Source organism: Podarcis pityusensis (assembly GCF_964106645.2).
Source record: "Podarcis pityusensis genome assembly, chromosome: 15".
Taxonomy (NCBI): Eukaryota; Metazoa; Chordata; class Lepidosauria; order Squamata; family Lacertidae; genus Podarcis; species Podarcis pityusensis.
This window is the reverse complement of record NC_138040.1, coordinates 29041685-29060855: the sequence shown is the minus strand read 5'-3', so window position 1 is coordinate 29060855 and position 19171 is coordinate 29041685.

The window sequence follows — 19171 nt, the reverse complement described above, 5'->3', positions numbered from 1 at the left end:
GCCTGATTATCGTCTTCCAAAGCAACTACTCTAGTCCGAACTTAAAAATGGAAAGTGTAATGCTGGTGGTCAACAAAAGAGGTTTAAAGACTCTCTCAAGGCAAATCTAAAAAAATGTAGTATAAACCCTGACAATTGGGAAACACTGGCTTGCGAGCGCTCCAATTGGAGAACAGCCTTTACCAAAGGTGTCATAGACTTTGAAGATACTTGAACTCAGGATGAAAGGGAGAGACGTGCTAAGAGGAAGGCAAGCTTGGCAAACCCTCACTGTGATCAACTCCCACCCAGAAACCTTTGTCCCCACTGTGGAAAGACGTGTGGATCCAGAATTGGCCTCCACAGTCACTTATGGACTCACTGTTAAGACGGTGTTCATGGAAGACAATCTTACTTGGCTACAAGTGATTGCCGAAGAAGAAGAAGATGGAAGTTGTTGTCCAAAAACAGCTGGAGACCTAAGTTTGGGAAACCCTGGTGAAGACAATACTGGGTTAGATGAGATGAATCAAGGCAACCTCTTCTGATCCTCTTATTTCCCAGCATGCATAGATGTAGTTTTAAGGTCCACAATTCAGTTTGGAGAAAGTGAATCCATAATTTAATTCCAGAATCAGAAAAGGACACCAGCATTCTGGGTCTCCTGTTAATGGGGCTATACATGGATGATGTGATGTCTGCAAGACCACCAGACAACAGATGGTTTCAATAATTTCAGGTCAGCCCTGAGGCTGAGTTTTCTTGCCATGTTAACACAGGAGGCTTCTCTGTCTGTCTTTTCTCTCCCCTATCAGTGAGTGTTATTGGTGTATAAGACACTTTGCAGAGACACCTCCACCTAACTGACCTTGCTTTGAGATGCCAATCTAAATTTCCAAGGGGTCAAGAAATGAACAATGTGCAAATGGAATTACTCACACTTAAGCTTCATTTTGATTGTGAGGATAAGAGGTGGGTTTACAGAAGAGAAAGAATTTGCAGAATTTTGTCAAACCAGTTATGTGGATAGTTTGTGGATAATTCTTCATGGGAGGGAGGCAATAAATATTCTGGCCTCATCACCTGACTGGTGTGCAGCGGCAGAGCAAGCCGATTGGGCGCCTGGGACGGCGTACCTGCCCTGCGCCCAGGGGCGGGGCCAGCCAGGGCAGGACGCTCTGTGGGACATCCGAGGAGTCTGCCTGCCTCCTCCCACTCAGCTGCCCTACAGCGGAACCTCCAGACACCTAAGCCACCGCTTCACTCCCAGGAGAGATGCGTGGCTGGGACGCACTGCAGGACCCGCGGTGAGTGCTGCCTGGCATTTTGCCACCCACCTCAGTGGTGACACCCTGGGTGACCCACCCCCACCGCACCCCCTTCCTCCACCCCTGCTGGTGTGTACTCCAAACTAGCCTTCATCAGTTTGGTGCCTTCTAGATGCCTTGGACTACAACTTCCATCTGCGCTAGAGAACGCAACTGTATGGTCCTGTTAACTGGGGCTAATGGGAGTTGTAGTTCCAAACTCCTGGAGAGCACCAGGCTGACAAAAGTTTCCAGGACACCAGAAACATGTTTCTCATCATTGGAGTATAGCTTCTGATGAGGGAGACAATAATAGTCACAGTGGGGAGAAGGGCAGCTTTCTTAAGACAGTCCTGGTCTCACCATCTTTCTTGCTCTGCTGCAGTGAAGGGACTCGCCCACCTCCCCTTGCAGCCCCTGTGCAGTCCTGTGCGGTGAGGTGGATGCCAAGAGGGGGCCCCCGACCTTTGCTCCATCTGGCCGGCTGTCGCTCCCTCTTGCTGGAGGCCCATTCATATGCACGGGGAATGGAATTCAATAAAACTCATTAACCTAACACCAGGCTGATAAGATGAGCGCCTGAGATGCTGCTGTCTCCCGCACACAAAGCTCCTCCAAGGCTCTGCCACAGCCAGATAATTGCTTCAAAGCCAGCACACAATGCATTTACAATGGAGGAGCTGATAGCAGCTGGACGTGGCAGACGACGCTGGAGAGGGCGGAGGACCGGAGGATGCCCCCTGTCTCCCTCTGAAGAACTCATCAAGGTGAACAAAACTGGGCTGGAAGAGGAGGAGGAGGAGGAGAGAAAAGGGAGGGATGGACCAGGTGGAGTTGGCCAGTGGAGCGCTGCCTTAGTGAGGTTCCACACGGGTGAGGCCAGATTTTGCTAAATTAATATGTTTCCCATCAGAGACGACTCCTGCTATGACTCCAGAGCTCCTACCACGGAGCCTGTTATTCAGTGCAAAGTGGTAAAGAACAGAATGCTCCTCAGCATGTGCAAAATATCTTGTCCCTCGCCTAAGTGGGATGTGTGGTGTTCCATTTCTGCAAGGCTGATGTGCCAGTCTGGAAGGGAGAGGAGTTCCCGTTCCCTTGCAGATCTGCTAATGTGGCCATTTTTGGAGAAGGGGTGTGCCTAGTGGCTTCTTTGCTTGAGCATCCTCAGCCGCAAAAAGCAGCGAGTTCCTTTCCTCAGACGTCCCCTGTGGAATCCACCTGCCTACAGCAGACAAATCAAAGAACGGGGACAAAAATGTTGAATAAACCTAGCACTATGTTATTTTCGGTAAAAGGTGCAAATCTTTTTGAATGCAATTGCATTGTGCAAATCTTTGTAAGTGGTGTTGAGAGCCTCTTTGGGCTATTAAGTGGGACGAACGGAGTAGCAGTAATAATAATAATACAAATTCTGTAACTGCCTGGATGTCCTTGGCTGAGTTTTGTGACTCAGTTCTTCCCCCCAATCTCTTTATTGCTGCTTTTCCTGGCTGCCAATATGAAACAGGTGCCTTGGTGTTTGAGTGCCAGAGGAAGGAAAGAGATGAATGCAAGAGAGAATCCTTTAACCCACCACCTTTTGTGGATGAAATCTAGAGGACAGAGGAGGGATGCATGGTCATGAAAGTGCAGAGGTCTTAATTGTCAAGGAAAATGCAAAAGAGAAAATGGTATGTAGTTTTCCTTGCCTCTCCCTCCAGTGTGAAGTCCCCCCCCCCCCAATGTAGATTGTTTCATGTGCTTTGAGATACGTGGCTTTGAAGACAGCACTATCGACCTCTCTACTGGGAGCTAGGATGATTCCTTGGCAATAAATGTTTTGAGGTGACTAAATCTGGGGAGCATTCCAAGATGTTTCCCTCCACATTAACTAGAACCCTCTCAAGTAGCTATACAGCAGCCTCTTCCAGAGCAGAAGTTTCGTCTGCAGCAACAAGGTACGGTCCTGGGCCAGGACATGAGGAAGCAGAAAGGCAAAATGTCATGAATCTTTAAAAGCAGAAATGAAACGGCACAGAGTGAGTCAGTGCAGACACCAAGAGAGCTGTGGTATCTGTTTGCACCCAGACCAGTTCAGCATCAGCGTGCCAATGCTGTGAAGTTGGTGCTGTGGAGGCAAGTGGCTTGGCTGTGTTTCAGCAACAAAGAGAACACAGGAAGCTGTCTTATGCTGAGTCAGAGCATTGGTCCTTGAAAGCCGAGAGACAGGGCTTTTCCTAGCTCTACCTGGAGACACCAGGGATTGAACCTGGGACCTCCTGCATGCAGCAAGGCAGGTGCTCTACCACGGAGCTACGGTCCTAGGGCCAAGTTAGCCTTCAACTTACTGGCCATGTTGAAGCAGACGAAAGCAAGCAGTATGAAAGCAAGCACTCTTAGAGCAGCGGTTCTCAACCTGTGGGTCCCCAGATGTTGTTGGACTACAACTCCCATCATCCCTGAGCTCTGGCCTTGCTAGCTAGGGGTGATGGGCGTTGTAGTTCAACAACATCTGGGGACCCACAGGTTGAGAAAGGCTGCCTTAGAGGTTCTTCAGGATAAGGCTGCCAGGTCATTCATTCCCGAAGAGGAGTCATTCCAAGGGTGATTTCTAATAAAGTCATGTTGAATTTGCTAAGAATTCTTCTTGGCTCTGATCAGTTAAAAAGTGTAAGAAGAGAACCATAGCACTCATAGCAGTGAGCCGAGGTACCCAGGGATGCAGAAGACCTGGCCCAGCCCAGCTTAGCTCCATCACATGACAAACAGCTCACTAGCAGAGGAACATCCTTCTCTTTAAAGGCCTGACAGTACCAATGTCCTGCATCCTTTATGCTCATAGTGCTCCACAACTCAGGAACCGAGAGGTGTGAAAGTGCATTGGTTAGTCTGCACCACCAGGTATAAACATGGCCAGGATCATGCTGAATGGAACAGAAGGCTGTAGATTTTTTTGGTCATCCTGCTACTGGGCAAGCCAGCCAGCCAGAGCAGGGACTCAACTATATTAGTAAAAAAAAATGTTTTAAATGCATTATAAACATGCAACACCAGATGGCGCTGTAGAGCACAAAACTTTTCTATGTGATTTTAGATAGGGTTTTTTCCTTTTGTTATAACTTTCACCCCCGCCCCTGTGCGCAGATCCACCCCAGGGTGGGAGGGATTGAACTCTCGGATAAGCTCCCTTTGCTTCTTCACCATGTTTTTGACACAGACATACAACCACCCTGGCTTGGAGATGGCAAGAGGATAAGTCACCTGCATAGTAAGGATAAAATATTCAATATCAGGATTGAGTTTTTAAACTCTCCAGGGGATGCACTGTTTGGTGGCAAGTCCCAACTTGTGTGTGTGTGTGTGTGTGTGTGTGTGTGTGAGAGAGAGAGAGAGAGAGAGAGAGAGATGGTGATAGCCACTGCCATATGGGACAATTTCAGGGCAATTTAACACAATCTCCAATAATTTGTTAAGTGGAGGCAGATGTGCATCCATATTCATTTCCAGTAACCTAAGGCGTCACAATGATCAGCCAAGCTGGGCTTGCCGAGACACTCAAGATCCAAGACTGCCGTCCCCAAAAACTGTAGGTAGGAAGTGATGCGAAAGCAATAACAGCAATGAAAAAGAGATCCCTTTCTCCCACTGGAGGGAAAAGTCATCTCTTGTCAGAACATCTGCAAGGAACAGAAGGTGAAATAGCTTCTCTGAGCTGTGGATGCTTGAGACATGGCAGGAGCAGAACCAATGGCAAAAGGCATCCTCAGGGGCAGAAGTAGGTAGCTGGGAGCCAGCCTGAGACTTCCAGTGTCCAGGGCTTATAACAGCCCATGGGTGTAGGCAAGGGGGGCAGGGAGGGGCAGCTGCCCCCTAAATCAACAACAAAAAATCAATAAAAATACATAACTAACTCAGGTTCTGCCCCCAGTAATAAAAGGCCTGCCCCTGCTAACAAAAATCCTGGCTATGCCCATGTAACAACCTCTTGCACAGTCCTAATGTTTGTCCCAACCTCTCTGGGTCTCTATTCCACCAGCTTTTGCCTGGTGGCTCAGCTGTGTCCCAATCTGGACAGGGATAGCCAAACGTCTGCCATCTATGCTCTGGTAACCTCTAGGTTAGATTACTACAACACATTATACATGGGGCTGCTTCTGAGGACAGTTTGGAAACTTCAACTGGTGCAGAACTCAATGGCCAGGTTGCAGGACAGTTTGAGCGTATTACATCAGTCCTGGCCCAACGGCACTGGCTACCAATTAGTTTCTGGGCCCACTTCAAAGAAGTGCTGCTTTGGATATATAAAGCCTTAAATGGCTCAGGACTGCTATACCTCAAGGACAACCTCTCCCCATTTGAACCAACCCAGACACTGTGATCATCGGGTGAGGTCCTTCCTTGTGTGCCCCCTCCGTGAGAAGTTTGGAGGGTGGCAACACGAGAATGGGCCTTTTCTTCAGTGGCTCCCCATTTGTGCAGTGCTCTCCCCAATGAGACTTGCCTGGCACCTTCATTATGCATCTTTAGGCACCAGCCAAAAATGTTCCTCTTCAGCCTTTGGCTGATTAACATTCTATGTCCTTTTAAATGTGTTTGTGGGAGTCGTTATTGGTTTGTTTTGTTCCTGTTTTATTATGCATTTTGTGTTTTTATTTTGTGTTTTTATGCTATGAACTGCCCTGAGATCTTCAGATCAAAGGGTGATATACAAATTTAATTAATTAGTTAATTGATAATACAGGATAATGGACTTATCTCCCGAGGAAGGAGTGGCATGGATTCCCAGACACCACATTAACAGGATCAGCTCTGGTAACAAAAGTAATAATAATGATCATAATAATTTAATGTATTTATATTCTGCCTTTCTCTGAAATTGGTGTTCAAGGTGGCCTATAACATTAAAAAAAACATCATTATAAAGTACAAAGTAATAAAAACACACTGGTTAAAATACATTAAAATAGATTTAAAAACAGCATCAAAGTACAGTTTGGCCTCACATCAGCCCAGTGTTCAGTGTCATCTGCGCCTTATTATTCAAAAGCCTGTCAGAAGAAGAAGCTCTCAGCCTGCCAGCAGAAGGATAACAAAGCAGGAGCCTCTCTTGGGAGGGAATTCCACAATATGGGAGCAGCCATCTGTGTACTTGTTGGCAGTGAAACTGGCTCACTGGCCTCTGAAGGTCTCCAGTCTCACCCTAGGAGGCTCAGCAGGTGAACATTTGGAGGGTTCACCAACTGGTGTCAAGTTTTGTTAAGGTACACATCAAAGTCCCTTTTGCAGGTACTGTAGTAGTTTGGCAAAGTTGTGGCAGCAGCTGGGTCTGGCTCTTGATACAGGGCACCCCACAGAAGGGAAAGGAATATATTTTGGGGAGCTTTGGAATCATTTGGGTGCATTTGTAGACCATAAAAACTTACATTCTGCATGAAGAGGAGCCACATTTTGTGGCCGAGCCATTATGTAGGCTGGTTTTGATGATGCCTCTTAGAGGATTCATCCAACCACCACCTAAGACAAAGCTGATGGTGGTCAGTCTGCTCTGTAGGCTCATGTGTCCCAAATATGTCCATTATGAAACAAGGGGCCTAACATTTTACCAGATGAAGTTGTTTGTTGAAATGGTTTCACGGACTACCCAAAATTAAGTGTATGTGTAAGTTGCAGAATAGGCTGATACACATTCTGCAGGATGGCATTCCGCACAGGAAGAAAGGAAGTTATACACCCACATTCACCTCCACAGCCAAGAGGAAGCATCCTATCGGGTGCAGGAACTCCTGGGGGAAGGCAGCCTGGATTTCAGGACCACAGACAGCTCCAAAAGCACAATTTGCTGTGACACTGTTCTCTGCCAGCCTTATGTTACGTTCAACAATTATTGTCTCACATTGAATATAACTGACCCGTAGAAAGCCATTTATGATCTGAAAATAAAGATGATGTATGTTAACAACAACAGCAGCAGCAGCAGCTTCAAAATAGATTGAAGATTTGTAACTCCAGTCCAGATTGGTGTTCCTAGGTGCCACCTTCAGCCCCACCTGAGGAGTGTGACTTTTTAACTGGGCAATCCCCAGCAAGCACCCCCCCTCTGTGTGTGTCTGTCTCTGTCTCTCCCCCCCACCCTTTCCCCCTCTTCTCTGGCTTCTGTCTCTGAGCCTTGACTATATCTTCTGAGGCTGGGGCTAAGGCACATCCATGCACTTGTTTCAGCATCAATGCTTCAGAAGATGTTCAGGAAACCAATTGAGCAACTTACCCAGAATCCCTGGGAATCTGTGACTGATTGTCAATGTTTAGCTGGTAATATTGTGAGGTTTAGCTGCTGATAACGTTGCAGTGTTTAGTTGGTGAGTTAGCATGATGTTTAGCTGGTGAGTTATGGTGATGTTGAAAACCACATATTGCCTAGCCTTTACACACATTGTGATTTGTGATATATTGCCAGCTCAAATATTATGAAACAATTATCACGATGTGAACGTCAAACCGGTTTTGGATGATATATTGATATATCATCCAGCCCTACTTTAGATGTGCCCCTTTTTCTCACTCTGTGTCACCAATCATCCAAATTACAGCAGACAATAATGAGAGGGACCCTTCCTTTAATCAGAAGCCAGATGCCGTGTGAAGAGCATGCCCTATCCTGGGGGGGCCTGTTCATGACTTACATGCACACCAACGCTTCGTTTTTCCTCACCCTTGATGACTGATTCCACTGAATAGCCTTGTATGCAAGAAGATAGGCAGGCTTTCACACATGCAAATCCTGAACTTCAAGTTGTGGTCATCAGGAGATGGTAAACCTGCAGGCGAGGACCCTTCCCCTACTGCAGTACCTCAGAAATGTTGCAGCCCTTCTCCCCCTTAACTGACCTGCTGCAAAGCCAAGCCATTTCTGCCCTACAATTACTCTGAAAGCTCTTTCGAATTCAGGCACCTGAAACATTGATAGCAGGGAGCTATTTAAGAGATGCTGCTTTGGTGTTGTTGTTCTTAGGATTTCTTACCCACATTTCATCATGAGGCCCAGGGTGGCTTATGACAATAAAATAATAATAATAATAATAATAATAATAATAATAATAATAATAATTTATTTATACCCCGCCCTCCCTGGCCAGAGCCAGTTTCAGGGTGGCTAACACCAGTAAAATTACACTAAAAACATAATAGGGAAAAAACAACAACAATCAATTTATTAAAATACGGGTTAAAATACAATTTAAAATGCAGCCTCATTTTAATAGTAGCCCATAGATCAAAACCATAAGGAAAGGGAAACATAAGGGTCAGACTGAGTCCAAACCAAAGGCCAGGTGGAACAGCTCTGTCTTGCAGGCCCTGTGGAAAGATGTCAAATCCCTCAGGGCCCTAGTCTCTTGTGACAGAGCGTTCCACCAAGTTGGGGCCAGTACTGAAAAGGCCCTGGCCCTAGTTGAGACCAATCTAACCACCTTGCAGGATTGAAAACGGTTAAAACAAGTTACAGTCAAGAGAAGAGGGTGAGCTCTAATAGATATATATCTCAGGTGTCAAAGGACAAGGTAAAGGGGCACGTCTTCACTATATGGTGAAAATTACAGAATGAAGGTGCCAGAAGCATCTATATTGGGAGAGAATTCCACAATTTAGAAGCTGTCTCTCTGTTGGGCCATGCCTCCCTGAGCTTCTGAGGGTGGTGAAAATATCAAGAGTGTCCCCCCCGCCAGTCTTAACACCTGGGAGGGTCTGTAGGAATGGCGATTGCCATTCAGATATTCTAAGTTATTTGGGGATGTGTTTCACAGAATTGCTTTGAGATTCTGAATTTCTGAGACCAAATTGAATGATGAGGTGTCCTTGCATCTTTGATGACCTGTCCCTTCACCCTTGGCTTCCTGGTCTATCCACATGGCTCCTATTCCTCTTCTAATCTACCTCTGTTCAGCACCCTCACAGTCAAGAGCTAATCAGGGCAGCGCATTTTGACATAGCATCGGAAATCTTTAAGCTGCCTGACAGACCCATTCTTCCCCCCCTTGTCAACCTCTATACAAGGGTTGAATAATTTACTGCTGAATATTAGACTCAGATGCTATCCTCTTCCCTCAGTCCAGAAGCCTGAACTCTGGGCACTTTTTCTGCTCTGGGGAATGTGCCAGCCCGTGGGAGTTGATAAGCCTCCATGGCAGCCGTATCCAGGTGCATGATGGGAAGATGGCTGCCGGTCAGGAAAGCCTAGCATAAATCAAGAGGCAATCGATGTCAGTCAGCCACAGGTGACACCCGCTGCTAATCACATGACAGGTGAATAAACACAAAGGCTCTTGATTTGTGTTATCAGGGTTTATCTTTTCTATTAATGGCTTTCTAAATTGGTGGCACTGGAGCAAGAAAACCCAATTTGAACTCCGAGCATGCCTGATTATGACTGTAATAACCTCAGCTAATAAGAATATGATGTGGGGTTAGGCCAGGAAAGAAAACACATTTCTCATTAGCTTTTTGATTAATTACTCCCCGCACTTTCCTAAGGGGACCTGGTCGAGACTGACTGCCTCGCCTTGTCATGTGGAGAAGAGGCTTACCTTAACTTAATCATTTTCCTCAGTGACATTTTGACAGTAGGTTTCAATTAATCCCTTGTCAGCTGGAGGCATCGCTCCTCTCCCCTTAGCAATCTTGGCTCCGGTTGTAGGAGGGAGGGGACCTCCCCCCCCGCCAAGTCAGCCAGAACTTGCATCACAGCCCCTCTCCCCCCACAAGGGGCTTCCTTGGTTGGTGTGCCGACCATCACTAGATCCATTGCTGTTGCATACAGGAGTCAAGAAAGGAAATCTACATATTCTCATAACCTTTGACCAGGGGCGCAGCTAGCTGCTCTGGCACCCAGAACGGTGGGGGCAGGGTGAGCCATGCTGTGTTGATCTTCCCAGGGGGCGCCACAGTGAGCTGCCCACAGCTGCCCCCGTTTCTGGCAGCGTGGGGCCCCAAGCCACCACGTCATTCCCAGGAGAGATGCAGGGCCCGGGCGCACTGCAGGCCAGGCCCCGTGATACGTGACGCCCCCTGCGGTATGCAATTTTGTCACCCTCTCAGGGATGACACCCAGGGCGGACCGCACCCCCTGCACCCCCCTTCCTACACTCCTGCCTTTGACTTCCCTGTTCTTGTTTATAATAAATAATAATATTTTTTAATTTATACCCCGCCCTTCCCGGTTCAGAAAACCGGGCTCAGGGTGGCTAACAACAAATTTAAAACACTTAATTGTAGAAGCAGCATAAAATACAGTATAAAAACCATGAATAACAATAAAATTCAAAGTTCAGAAATCAATTTGGGGGAAATCCATCTAATAAGCATTAGATAGTCACCAGGGCTAGTTGGCTGAATTAGTCCTACTTGGGCCAGCGAGGAGGCCAGGGGAGAATTAGCTGTGGGGTCTCAGAGTGGGTAATCTTCGTAAAAGGGGAGGGGGAGGGAAGAGAAGGGAAATAAAAGATCAGGCTGAATTCAAATTAAAGGCCAGGTGGAATAGCTCTGTCTTACAGGCCCAATGGAAGGAGGTTAAATCCTGAAGGGCCCTAGTCTCATGGGACAGAGCATTTCACCAGGTCGGAGCCATCACTGAAAAGGCCCTGGCCCTGGTGGATGATAGTCTGACTGATTCTGGTGGATGTGGTCACCTGGGGGGCAGAGGGAGATCAGATAAGGCTGGAACCAACACCTCAAGAACATAGATCCAGAACCTCAGAACTATTCTGGATGGTTTCCCGAATCTTGTGAGAACCTGGCCATGCAGCTATCTAGAGCAGTACCTTGTGTCTCACCATCAGTTGCTCCCATGAAGATCACAGGCAGTATGTGAAGGTTACAGAGGGTCTCTCCAGCTGCCTCTTTGCTAGCCAGTGGCAATCAGCGCCCCCCCCCCTTGAGGCTCCACTTTGCTGTTGTCACCCACGGCCAAGTGGTACAAGGGACAGGACAACTTCCCCTTAGCTATTCAGATATGGCAAACATGCCTTCCACCTCCAGGTGTGAAAATCGCACAGTATTTATCAAGTCCCCTCATTGCACCCTAAGAGCAGTGTTACTGCAGCATCTTAAGTTGCAGGAGGGGAATAAAACCTGACCCCCAGCAGGTCCCTCATGGCTAAGGCAGGGCATTCCTGTCCTGGTGATGTCTCCCACTCTTCTTGTGAAGCAAGACTGACACCCAATGGCCAGTGAAGGGAGCCTGACTGGTGTGCTGGTGCCTGAAGCAAGACATCTGTTTCTGCACAGCACAGTGATTTGAGATGGAAAGGTGGAAGAAAGGAATCTCGGGAGTGCGGAGGGCAAATGCTTCCAAGACTGTGGTATCCTTGGAGAGTCCAATTGCATGTTGCTGCAAGTTTAAGGGCTGCCATAATGCCTGCACTCACTCTGGCAAAAAAATAAATAAATCCTCATTTTCTTTGCCAGACAAGAGCAAAGACGAGTGGACCGAGCAGGGTTCTTCATGCAGCCTGCTAATTAATTGGCAGCGCTGATTAAAAGATTAATGACGCAAGAAGGATGAGCGGAGCTGGGATGTTACGGGAAGTTTGTCTTGCAGCCTCGTGGAGGAGGTGTGCTGTGGGACCGTTTCTCTGCGCATCGGCAGGTGCAGCCAAAATGTGATAGCAAGGAAAGATGTTTTGTATGGATTTGCACTTGATGGGCTTCCCAGAGCTGCATGGGACATATTGCACTGGATAAAGATAAGCGTACACAAACAGGGGATAACCCACGATCGGCTGAGCAACATGCGAGAAAATCAAGAGCTGGCAAATTTTAGTAATGCAATCCATCAACTCAGAGTGCATTGATAATTAGGTTGATTTCTGATTGGTGTTCCTGCCCCCTCTCCCCCCACGCCACATTTTCAGGTTGTCCTGGCAGTTCATTTCTTCCTCTATTTAAAACCTGTGATCTGTTTCCTCTGTGAATGTGTCAATCTTTCCCTCTCAGCCACCTGCTTGTGTTCTGCCTTCCTTGACTGAATTATAATATCCTTTGCTTTGAGCCCTTTCTGTACCCCATGACTGTTTGCCTTGAAGGCTGCCTCCTGATAAGCAGGGTGGGGCAGAGGCGAGAAAGTAAGGTTACCAGATTTTTTCAATGACTCCAGGGACACTTTTCAACTTCAATGGATTTTGTATGGGGACTGATTTGTAAATATGGGGACATCTGGTAACCTTACGATAAAGTAATTGCAGGACGTGGGGCTTGGGTGTTAGGGGTGGGGGGCAGTGCCTTCACTTGGGCTTGGTGCTTTCTCAGAGATGCCATGAACACCAGTCAGGATTCCATGCACTTGATACTGTGGAAGACCTTGAAAAGAGCCCAAGCGGAGCCCATCTCATGGTCCAGACCTGCTGAGATTATCATGGCCAGGAGCAAGCTCTCCCTCACAATGGGAGCAGCCCCTTCCAAGCGGCTGTTTTCATCCCATGGCTTTTGCACGGTAAGTAGGCATAACCTCAGCAACATGCACAGTCGCTGAGTAAAATGTCGAATTAATTTTCCTCTGGATCACCCTGCTACCTTTTGACATTTCTGCAGCTGTTGTTCAAACACTAATTGCATTACGAGTCCTGCTGCTCTCCTTTCCACAAATCTTAGCTGTCTTCGGTGGCACTGGGCGTCTTTATCCTGCTGTTTACAACAGCCCCATAGAAAAGCTGGGCTTGGGAATTATGGCCTCTGAGTGCAAGGAGAGGGCAAATGGGGTCATCTGTGCAGCATCCTCCCAGCTGGTGAGCCTCGTCTCCTGTTGCCTTCGCATTCAGCCAATATTGAAATAATCCTCCATAGATGACACTATGATTGTACCACTCTCCTTCTTAAGCCTTCCCCAGAGGTCTTCTGTTTCTTTCTGCATCCACTTTAGTTTTGCAGTCTGTACATTCAAGGCTTCCCACCTCCTTCCCTCTGACAACAGCCCATTTTTCACATGACAATGTTTCTAAAGTCCCCACAAAGTGGTTTTACAGCATGGTCAATATTTTGTTTGACAGCACTTGGTGCTCCCACACTGGGGAGAACTCTAGTTTTTAATACCTCCCCCCCCCCCCACTGAGGTCAAATACCACTTCTCACTATGTGATGATGCAAAACAAGAATGAACATTTAATCCCTGCCCCCCCTGATTTTAAGGGGATATGTAGAAATAAAACATTAACACAAATATAACAATGACTAATCTTTTCCCCGCCCAGCTCCCTCTTTCTTCTGACAGCTGCAGTTTTACAAAGACAGAAGATGTTTATACACCATTTGCTAGAGTCCAAGATCAAATAATGTTCGAGATTTAGATTTCAGATGACAAGGAATGAGAGCTGTGGTCTGAGAATACAGTCAAGTCAGGGCCGGACAGAGGCTATATCGTTTTGTCTATCATGATATCTAGATTTGCAATGCAGCATGTGCGAGCTTGTCTGTGAGTCTGTGATCACTGATGTATGAAATAAACCTCTACCATGTCGCAAAGAAAGTATCTGGTTTTCCCTTTCTTCAGGAGACTATGATGTTGTGGGTGATCTTCTCAGCTATTGCCAGTTTCCAAACATTATTATACTACAAATCTGGTGTACGACATTTTTTAAGTCCTTCCATGTTTGGGCTATCGCCAGGTGCGTGATGGCCAGAAGGAACATTAGTTATTCTTTATTTTTGAGTTGTTTGTTGTGCCCCTTGGAGATGGGAAAAAAGGAATCAATAGTGGCGTAAAAAATACTGCCCATTTGTTTGTTTATTATAGCACCCTTCCTCTGCAGATCTCAGGGTGATTCACAAAATACAGAATAAAAACAAGAACAAGAACAAACCAAACCAATAACCCCCTCCCCCCACACACTTGAAAGGATATAGGATGTTAGTCAGCCACATTTTTGCCTGGTGCCTAAAGGTGTATAATGAAGGCACCAGGTGAATCTCTCTGGAAGGAGCGTTCCACAAAAGGGAAGCCACTGCAGAGAAGGCCCATTCCCGTGTTGCCACCCTCTAGACCTCTCATGGAGGAGGCACACAAAGAAGGGTCTCAGGTGATGATTGTGGGGTCTGGATAGGTTTGAACAAGGAGATGCAGTCCTTGAGGTATTGTAGTCCTGAGCTATTTAAGGCATTATAGGACAAAAGCAACACTTTGAATTCGGCCCAGAAACTAATTGGCAGCCAGTGTAGCCGGGCCAGGATTGGTGTATTATGCTTGGCCACCGAATTCTGCACTAGTTTCTGAACTGTCTTCAGAGACAGCCCTACGCAGAACGCTAACCGAGAGGTTACTAGAGCATAGATGACAGTAGTTAGGTTATCCCTGTCCAGAAAGGGATAAGACACTCCATGCCATTGAGGCCACTGGAGCCTCAATTGACAGAAAAGGATCCAGAAGTATCCCCAAACTACATACCTGCTCTTTCAGAGGGAGTGTAATCCCATCAAGAGCAGGCAACCTCCCATCCATCTGGACCAGGGAACTGCCTGCTAACAGTGCCTCAGTTTTATCTGGATGGAGCTTCAATTTGTTGGCTTTCATCCATGGGCATAGACAGGGAGGGTGGGGCAGCTGCTTTCTAAATCAAGTAAATAAATAAAAATTGTGTCACAGATAGCTCTCAGTTCTCCCCCCCATAAATCCTGCCCCCTTAACATAAATTCTGGCTATGCCCATGCTCTCATCCAGTCCATTAGCAAGGCAATACAATGTTCCAGTACATCCACTGCTGCATCTGCAGTTGTAAAAGAGTAGAGCTGTGTGTCATCAGCAAATTGCTGACAATGTACTCCAGAACTCTGGATGACCCCACTCAGTGGTTTCAGGTAGATGTTAAACAGCACGAGGGATCAATCATACCCTGTGGAACCCCACATTGAAGGCTCTATGGGGCCGAAGAGCATTCCCAAAGCATCACTCTCTGGAAGCGTCCATCCAAGTAGGACTGGAAGCGCCATGCACTTCTAACTTGGACAGCCACTCCAGAAGGGTAAAAAAGTAACCTGGGTGGTCCAGTCAAAGGCAACTATGGGGTGCAGTGCTCATCTTGCTTCAGGCTGAGGGAGCTGGCGTTTGTCCACAGACAACTTTCCAGGTCATGTGGCCAGCATGACTAAACTGCTTCTGGCACAACGGGACACCGTGACAAGTGCCAGAGTGCACGGAAACACCGTTTACCTTCCTGCCACAGCGGTACCTATTTATCTACTTGCACTGGTGTGGTTTTGAACTGCTAGGTTGGCAGAAGCTGGGACAGAGCAATGAGAGCTCACCCTTTCCTGGTCATGTGGATTCAAACCGCCAACCTAACCTTCTGATCAGCAAGCCCAAGAGGCTCAGTGGTTTAGACCACAGCACCACCTGCATCCAGAAGGATACCATGGTCAGTGGTAACAAAAGCTGCTGAGAGGTCAAGGAGAATTAACAAGGGCACCTTTCCCCTGTCTCTCTCCTGGCAGAGGTCATCATACAGGGCAACCCTGTAGTTTTGATTATTTCTTTGGCTACAGCATTGCAGAATAATTTGACCTTTCTGCAAGCATCCTCTCCAGCATGTGGATGTCATGCACTAATTTAACTAATGCAGAAACCACCCCAGTAAGCCACTGAGCTGGAGGAGACTCTTGAGAGTCCCATGGACTGCAAGAAGATCAAACCGACCCATTCTTAAGGAAATCAGCCCTGAGTGCTCACTGGAAGGACAGATCCTGAAGCTGAGGCTCCAATACTTTGGCCACCTCATGAGAAGAGAAGACTCCCTGGAAAAGACCCTGATGCTGGGAAAGATGGAGGGCACAAGGAGAAGGGGACGACAGAGGACGAGATGGTTGGACAGTGTTCTCGAAGCTACCAGCATGGGTTTGACCAAACTGCGGGAGGCAGTGGAAGACCGAAGTGCCTGGCGTGCTCTGGTCCATGGGGTCATGAAGAGTCAGACACGACTAAACGACTAAACAACAACAACAAAGCCACTGAGCTGATCGCTGCTAGACTGGATGGCAAGCTAGAGGTATCTGGGGTTGGTTTCCAGCTGAGGGAGGAGTGTGGAGGGAGGTTCACAATCAACAGAGATGAACAATCCATGAAGTGCTTCATTTTATAGTTTGTTCTAAAACAAGATCTGAAATGTGGAACTGGTCCCATATGGACACATGATTAGATTTCCTCTTTGGAGGCTCATCATCTTCCTCGGCCAATTCAGTGTCAAGTCTTGTTGCAATAGCAATGCCCCCATGTTTGAAATCCTCCAGGTTTGGCAAAGGCAGAGTGTTGTTAATCTGAGCAACCGCAGCCAGACTCTCCAGACATCAGGAGAACAAGGGAAAGGAAGGGAAAGGGCATATCGGGATCCATCTGAGTGAAAGGGAGTTTCACGTGATGAGCGTGTAACTGTGCTTGACGGCTCAATGTGAGAAGGATTTGCTCTGACAGCCAGCCTGAACGGCAGTAAGTCCACTCCTAGGTGCCTGGCAGTTGATGAACGATGACACAATCAACCAAGCATGCACCGAGAAGAGACAGGATTACAACCCAAATCCCTCTCTTGTTTGTGTAGCTCCAGCCTCCAGGAGCCAGCCTCTGGCTTGTGTTCCTGTGCATCTTCCAGTTGGGAGACCTCCACTTTTAGTCTGGGGAATTTGCAAGTGGGATACACTTCCGCTATGGGAATGCCAGCAGAATCCTTACCTTGGTGGGAACAGCACTAGACATGGAAGACCACTCTACCAGTAGTAACTGACAACTGGACAGAGCTTCCGTTTTCACTTCTCCCAGTCCTGGATGTTTAGGGCAAGCAAGAGGTACTGATGAGCAGAGTTGTGCTCTGCTCAGATGGACACTGTTGATGACTAAATGGAGTAGGACAACATGGCTCGATTCAGGTAGGTAGCTGTGTTGGTCTGATGCAGTCTAAATAAATAAAAAATTAGGTGTCTGAAGAAGTGTGCATGCACATGAAAGCTTATACCCAGAACAAATTTAGTTAGTCTCTAAGGTGCTACTGGACTTTTTTTATTTATTTCAACGGCTTGATTCAGCAAGACTACTGTTGTCATCTTTCTTATATTCTAAGACAGCAATTTTCAGCCGTTCTACTTTCAAGGGATACTTTCCAGGTCAACATGTCTGGGGAGGAAATCCTGAGAAATAGTCATGGAATCCCAATGCTTTGCAAAGGATTCTGGTACCTGCTCAGTATCTGCCCTGTGGCAACGCCCATGACTCTTGGGTCCCATGGTTACTTTGCATGAAAGGGGGCTCTATAATGGTGCTAAGGCTCTTTTCATTGCCCATAGTTCTGGGCAAGCTGCCTTTTTAGGGAAGCTCATTTTGTGTTATTTCTTATCTCTCTGAAGAACCTCTGACCAGTTTCCAGGGAGCACCAGGCATTCCCATCATGGCACACTTTGAACACCGCTGTCCTAAGACATGGGACCAGTGGCGTAGCATGGGGGGTGCAGGGGGGGCCGGCCGCACCGGCCGCAACATCTGGGGGGGGGGCGCTCACACTCGCAGCTCTCTGCCCCCTGCTAAAATCTACAGGTTAGGGGGCGCAAATTACTTGCCTTGCCCCGGGTGCTGACAACCCACGCTACGCCACTGCATGGGACTGAACATCATTGAGTTAGGAGAAAGTTGTAGACCTTCTACTCTTTGCTAAAGCAGAGACTGTCACCTGCAAAATGGCCAGGAGCTGCTATTATTTGGATGAAGGACTATAAGGACAAAGCTGGTGGCACCACCACAACACTAATGAAGGTTCCTGCAAAATTAACCGGAATATGTTTAACAAAATATGAATTCCAGGCAGCTTATGAACACGAGCTTTAAGGAGGAGACATTTCACAGTCACATATCTGCCTGACCCGGCAAATGGCTCTTCCTTGCTTCACATATAGACTGTTAGCCTGATCTTAATCAGGGGAGGGCAGATTTCAGACTTGTGGGGGTCTACCTTGTGTTTTATTTCTTTGTTTAATGCATTGATTTAGGAACCATATAAATGGCTTGAACAAAAGCTCTCTAAGCAGTGTACAGATACTATCCTACATAAAACATTGCTAAAATCCATGCACCAATTAGAACATGGGTAGGCAAACTAAGGCGTGGAGGCCGGATCCGGTCCAATCGCCTTCTCAATCCAGCCCACAGACGGTCCAGGAATCAGTATGTTTTTACATGAGTAGAATGTGTCCTTTTATTTAAAATGCATCTCCGGGTTATTTGTGGGGCATAGGAATTCATTCATTTTTTCCCTTCAAAATATAGTCCTGTCCACCACATGGTCTGAGGGACAGTGGACCGGCCCCCTGCTGAAAAAGTTTGCTGACCCCTGAATTAGAACAAACCTCCACCAAATAAAAAGAGAGATAAAACCAGCAACAGTTCTAAAAATAAATATAGGCAACTAGATCATGTGCCTAGATAGGCTTGCCCAAATAGAAAGGTTTCTGTTCCTAAAGTGATATAGTAAGGGTACCTGCCTAATGTCAATAGGTAGGGAGTTTCAGAGCAGAGGTGCTGCCACACTAAGGGAATGACTCCTTGCAAATGTAGAAAGTGCATTATGTGGCCAGTTCCACATATCAAGATTCACCAAATGAATCCACAGGTGCAAAATGCATAGAATGGGAGAATTCTGAAACCAGGAATCTGGTTTGCATTCTAGAAATGAACTAAGCTCTTGGCCAATCCACACAAAAATCCACTTCTGGCTACACCCCCTCCCTCAGTCCAACCATTTTTCATTTCAGCAGCATTAATTTAGAAGGGGGAGGTAGCATTGCAGCTCTTGCTAAATAATTGGGATTCGGAAATCTTTGCTGATCTATTTCAAATCAGCAGAGACCTACCAGTGGACCCCAACTTATCTCTTGCCCACTTCTACCTTAAA